The following is a 6,933-nucleotide window of genomic DNA, read 5'->3' as shown; positions in this document are numbered from 1 at the left end:
TGCAAATTGAAGGTGAGTAAATCTTATCTCCATCTCTCAAGTCTAATTTGGGGTTGGTCATTGAATTTTATTGATTTGGTGTGTGTCTAAACCTTTGGAGTTGCTAGAGTGTTTGATTGTGTTATTAAGATGAGATGATGGATTAAGTTGCTTTATGCGTATCTTTAGCTAACTGTTTGGAAGACAGAGGACCTTGGTGATTATTTTATGTATGACCATAACTAATTTAATCTTATAGTTTGACTCTTCAAAGGTATTCAAGTGTGTGTAACCTCGAGTACGTTGAATTTCGAGGGCGAAATTCTTTTAAGGGTGGATGTAAAACCCCAAATCTTTGGGCTTTGGGCTTTGGGCTTTGGGCTTTGGACTTTTGGGCTTTATCTTGTGGGCTGAAAATAGAAAAAGGGAGTCTTCGGTCTCTCTCTCGGACTCTTTTAGGCTCTCTCTCGGAGGAAACCCTCTCGTGAAAAGCTCGTTCCATCTAGGGGTTCGCCGCTGCTCTCTATTTGCCCCTTAAGGGTGCAATTAAGTTCGAATAATTGTGGGGTATAGAATTCAGCTTCTTGGGTACCTAGAAAACATGAGATACAAGTTAATTAAAGTTTTGATTGGGTAGTGAATTGGGAGATAATTCAAAAGGAGTTTAGGTAAGTTATCTATACCCTCAAATCTCTTAAGATTAATTAGAATTTGAAACTTCTACGAGTAGAAATATGTAGTGAGTATTGTTTGTTGCATACTTATAGATTTACAGCTCTTGATATCAAATTCATAATTTTTATTATTAATATGGTGTGTGGCATGTTTGAAATGCATGTAGCTAACTACTAAAATCAATTTGATTGGTACGACTAATTATTTGAGTCGAGTGGTGGCTGTATCGGTGATGGGTTATTTATTTAGTTGTATTAATCATTTCATAGTTTGGTTTTTCATGTTCTAATGATATGTACAGGAGATTATAGCTCACGGTTTATGGTTGTATAGCTAAGGTTTTAGTTTGTGCATTTGTTAAATTTTATTCTTGGCGTTGAATACGCATAGGACCTAGTATTCTTTGAGTTTGGTAGCCTTGTATATTAGTATGAAATGGAAGAAATACGTATGCCTTGATCCCTGAAAGGGTATGTAGGCAGCCTCCTGGCACAGCCGCTTCCGTAGGTAGATACCCACCCCGTAGAGTTCTTTGTTTCCGATGTTTGATCATTGTTTTATTTCATAACTATATATATTAGAGTGTGCTTAGGGTGATATGTTTAATATTGGGTCCTCACGTATTTTGCTTGGAAGAATTGATATTAAGTGATTCAGGTTTAATATTGTACGTATGTCATTCGGTTACAAATAGACAGATGCAGCAATGGCACTGAGAGTAAGTTTTACTATAACTTAGATATTTATCGCTATAAGTGTTATTAATTCTAGTTGTATTTGTGTCCACCCGGTTGCTATATTAGAGATATTTTTATTTGTTTAGTTTGTTTAACTGATATTAGTTTGGTACTTAAGTGATCTGGCACTTGTCAAGGCGCTTTAGCATCTTTCTCTTTTGTATCTCTTTTAGAAAGTTTTATAGTAAGTACTTATTGTTAAGGGCGTAAACCTTTTGATAGTTATGGGACTTAGATGTATGTATGTTAGTTGCATTGTATAGGTCGTGTATTAGGGTTTCTGGGATGTTTGTATATTTATAATTTTATTCTTATTCGAGGATTGGTTACTTGACTTAACTGGCATTGGTCGAGATGGTTAAGTGGCTGGTTCTACGAATCAGTATATCTTTTAGTAGTTGAATTTACAACTGAGGTATGAGGTTTTATATTTGGTTTGGATGTATTCTTATTAAATTTTCAAGTTATGACAGGTTATCATATTTATGAAATGTTGAAATTGTAAAGGAGACTCTGCCGAAATTTTTACTATAAAAGTCACGTATCTTAGGTATGTTATTATTTGAGATTTGGGGCGTTACACATTCCATATGTCATCTAAGAATGTACACTATCTAAGAATATATGTATCATCAGAGTAGAGAAATATGTTGGAAACAAGAAAGCATAACACATCTGATGTGCAAGCTAGGATCAAGACATTGGTAGTACAAAGTACTGACCACTAGGATATGGAGCGAACCGAGTGATAACAAGTCACACTCCGTGAACAAGCTAAGTTCCCAGACACATTTGTGTAAATGTATCAAAGAACAAAACGGACAAGCCCTAACCACATAATAGATAAGACTTACTTTAGTTCATAATTTTTTGAGTCACTGCATCTAAACCGTTAGATTGCATAGTGATGCTAAACCCAACACGTGTTTTAGCTTGGAGAAAAACGTCATTCGGCCTGCTTTTGTCACTCTTTTTCTTATTTTCCAAATTAAAAATGAAATAAACCAAAAACCAAAAACCAAAAGAAAAAAAAATTAACAGAGAAACCAAAAACAAAACAAAAAAAGCTAGGGTGGGGAAGACGATGAACAATGAAAGTCTCTCCCTTTGTCTCCCTCCATCAAGGGCTTTTCTCACCCTTTTTTCTCCTAGATCTCTCTCCAAATTTTAATAATTTTACCGCCTTCAAATCCCATTTGTGTTTTTGTTGCTCCATTGTGTTTGACTAATTGGTTCTTCGTTTGAGTTGCTTTGTCAGGTAATTGTCTCTGAACTCTTCTTAGTTTTTGTGTGGTGGTGTGCCTTGAGACTATAGTAGATAGGAGAGCAGGAAATACATGTTCAAATTAAGTATAAGATGGTAAGCATTTTCATTTTTTGTAACTAACAGCTTAATTACTTGGACTGTAATTTCATTGTTCATATGAAATGGATCGCTATTTTTGAACTGAACCGAACATAGCCTGGTGTTATTGAGTATGTGATTTGGGTTTGAAGAATGAATCTTATGTATTCTCAATTTTATGATTATTCTTAAAGTTAAGCTTATGTATTCTCAGTATGGTGTTTTTGTATCTAATTAGGTGGTTAAGTTTTGGTCATGTTTGAAGAATGAAGCTTGTTCTTTAGTGGATTTTTGAGAAAATTGTGTAGATTAAGTTAATAGGAACAGCCAGTTGTGAACCCGTTTTCAAATTTTTAGAATGAATTGTTTGCTCTCATCATATTGTTATTCTGTATTGACACAATACGTAGACTGAAGTATACTGAGTGGTTATGAGTTTATTATACCCACTCCATTTCTATACCTGATTCAACTTGACGTAGTTACTTATAAGAGAAGACTAATAAGAGAATGGAAGATAAAGTCAATTTTAATTAATTGATCAAGAGCAGGGTAGTGTTGCAATAACAACATTTTGAGTGATAGATAGACATAGGCATTGTTATCTACCGCAGTTGGATTTCCATCACCGCTACAAAAATTTCTGTGTGTTCTAAGTTCTAACACCATTACCATTATCCCAATTTTAGGCATTTGTACATGAGTACATTACTGTTTTGCACTATTCCGTTGTCGGACGATTGCACTTAGTAGTTCTGAATATTGACATCAAATACATACATAGTAAACGACAATCTGTTAATGAGAAACGACGATGTACTAATTATTGTCATCGAAAACAATCACAGAAACCATTATACAAAAATATACCGAGTACCCTATCTTATCGAATAATGAAATATTTGTTTGCAATTGTAAACCCTAAACCCTAGTTCATGTAGTTGTTCAATTTTTTGTTGAATGATAATGTTATGTTTATTTACATCTATTATTGTTATTGGCTTTGTGCAGGATCAGGCAAATGAGATATATAAGAAAGTAGTAGACCATAAGTTTACGAGGGGAAGAAATCGAGATGCATTTTTGGCTGCTTGTATGTTCGTTGCTTGTCAGCAAGAACATAAGCCTTGCACTATAAAGGGTACATGCTAAGCTTCCTTAATATGTGGATTTCTTCCCTATTTATCTTACTAATCCCAACCTCCTTGATCTGCAGAGGCATTTCTGTTCCCGTCTAGGCATTAATCACCAAGCTATTAAAGCTGCACAAGAAGCAGTCCAGAACTCATTCCAATGCATCAAGGTTGATACCTAATTGGTATGCCAAGGATGAAGTCCTAAAGAATCTTGGCACTCTTTGTCAATGACGAACTCATTCCAATGCACAGTGTTAAAACGGAGTAACTGGTGCAATGCCGTGGACAACACTAGCCATTTTGTATATTCAAATTTCAGACAAGTGTCTTGCGTCATTTATAACAAAGAGATATTTTTTTCTATTTTCTCCCAAGGCATTAACTTCCTCTTCGAGGTAAAAAAGTAAGATGATGCTTTAAATGCATCTCTCTTGCTAAGATACTTTTAAACGACAAGTATACATATTTAATTTAATCATACAAACCAAAATTTATCTCTTTGAAGCTCTTAGATAATCATAGCGCAAAATTATGTGTGTGAGGGACATTTAGGGCAGAGTTCTCTATAGGGTCCAATATAGCATTACACAATTTCACTTGAATTATCTTTTATCTAGACATATATCGAATGAAAATAGTACTTGATTCCACAAGCGCAATTTGTCATGGTCTGGCACTTCTGAGTGAAAAATCTTTGTCGTCATTTAAGATTTAGATTCTCCACTACAAAGTGTGTTCACAAGAAACGCTTCTCGCAACACCCAAAATGCACCTCATGGGTGGGTGGCATAGTAAAAATAAATAATTTCATGTCTAACAAATCCGACAATAAAAAACGTAAATATATATATATATATATATATAGAGAGAGAGAGAGAGAGAGAGAGAGAGAGAGAGAGAGAGAGAGAGAGAGAGAGAGAGAGAGTTTTCCAAATGAGTTGAAATTTTGTATAGATGATGTTTATGGTGAGTAGATGATATCCACAAAAAATTAGGTCTGAATTCATTTTCTAGGTAAAGTTTTACTTACGTACTTATTTTAATTTAAAATAAGTATGCACTTCTAAGATCCGACCTGTATATATATAAACATCCATATAAATAAATAAAAGTTCAGTTTAATCAAGTGTTCTTGCTGCTGACTGATCACTTCCGCATTAATCAGGTGTTTTACCTGATCTCTTTTTATTTTGGTATTAGAGCCATGACAGCTTAATTTGAGGTTAGTGCATTAACGGTGAGGAAATGTCTTACAATTATATTTAATTGGTTTATTTCCTAAGTAAAGATGTAAGTAAGAGATATTAGTATGATTAAGGAAAAAGGCATGAGAGTTACTCTTTAGGACTACTTCCTAAAGGTTCGGTTTTCCGACCACAAGAATGTCCGCCTGGATCCTAAAATACTATTGACTCTTCCTTTCCAGTATTATGAATAGTATCTTGTTAGAGATGAAGTTAGGATCACTTAATTTCATTTTTGTTGATATAAGACTATTTGCATAAGCAATAGGTCATTATTGTTTCTTTGTGTTTATATTGGTAACTCTAGGACGTCACCCAAGTCGCGTAGGGTATATGCAGTGCTGTTTAGCAGGAAATGCGTTTAGGCCGTTTGCTCCACGTAAGGCGTTGACAGACGTGGTTTTACTTAATATAAACTTGAAAGACTTGATTTTGATTGTACTGTTTATAATATTTGGAGAAGAAGACGATGTATCAATGATTGCAACATGAATAATTTTATTACTGTTTGGTATGATTATTATTCATTATATTCTACCTGTTATTGCACTAACACCTCAACACCCATGGCACAGTCATCAAATGATGATCTGAGTTCAATTAAGAACACAGAATTAATCGAGTATGATCTCGACACACAGGACAAAATGAATAAATGGACAATTCCTAATATGGATCCCAAAACCATATATAGATATGGTAACTAGATTGAAAAATTGACCAGTAAAATTGCTGTAAAAACTATGGAACAAACTATTAGTTTACATTCCATGAGTAATAATTTGCATCTTTTAAGTCCTCGTGACTTATATCCTTATGTGAAAAATTATAAATTTATTCATGTAGGATTAATACAGGTTGCTTTCAGATCTCTGACCCTTTTGGGTATGAATGCTTGTATTCAAGTAACTCTCAGAGATGCTAGATGTCTCGACTATTTACTGTCCCTTATGGGAGTAGTAGAGACTAGTCTTTGTCATGGACCAGTCTATTTTGATGTCTATCCTAATTTAAGTTTATCTTTATCGGATAGAAATCTTTATGATTCTTTATTATTACAAATTCAGGCTAAAGGTTACAACTTTTTACCTGGATCTGAGGTGATTGGAATTACATACAGAATTCACTATAAGGTGTTACAAACTTTAACTCCTAATGCATGGCATAAAACTACACAAGGTAAAACTGTGTTAATTGATACACATCTTTTAACTTCTAGTGTAGCTACACCTAGGATGATTCCTTTGAGTGAAATTCAATTTCCTGATTCATGGATTTGCAGAAATGCTGTTCAACCACAACCAATCATTAATAATGATTTAGATCAAATAATTCAATCAACTGAAGGTGAAGTCATATTAAACTTTAAGAAACCTTTTGTTATTAAAAGTTTGTCTTCGAGATCCTCTTATAAGATCTCCATACCACAATCTTCTAGAAATTCAGTTTCAGAAGCTGAATCTCTATCTTAGTATAATCAATTTGTTGAAGAGATTCGTATCTGTAATCAACAAATACCACATGGTATTTGTACACAGAAAGCTAGGGAATCTCCTACAGCGTCAGAAATGGATTTTGTTTTATAATGGATTACACCTTTTATGAAACAAATTGATTCTATAAATTAAAATATGAAGAGTTGAGTAAATAATTTACTCCTACTGAATTGAAACCTATGATTCGACCTTATGATGATTATTATGACTATCATCAGAGGAATCATACTACACTTGCAAAATGGTTTTGTCTTGAGTATCAAGATCATAAAATTCTGAATGGCAAAGTTGAGCGTGCAACTCTAAGAAAAGATATTAGTG

This window comes from Coptis chinensis, chromosome 3 (genome assembly GCF_015680905.1).
Source record: "Coptis chinensis isolate HL-2020 chromosome 3, ASM1568090v1, whole genome shotgun sequence".
NCBI classification, from domain to species: domain Eukaryota; kingdom Viridiplantae; phylum Streptophyta; class Magnoliopsida; order Ranunculales; family Ranunculaceae; genus Coptis; species Coptis chinensis.
Note: the sequence above shows the minus strand (reverse complement) of the source record.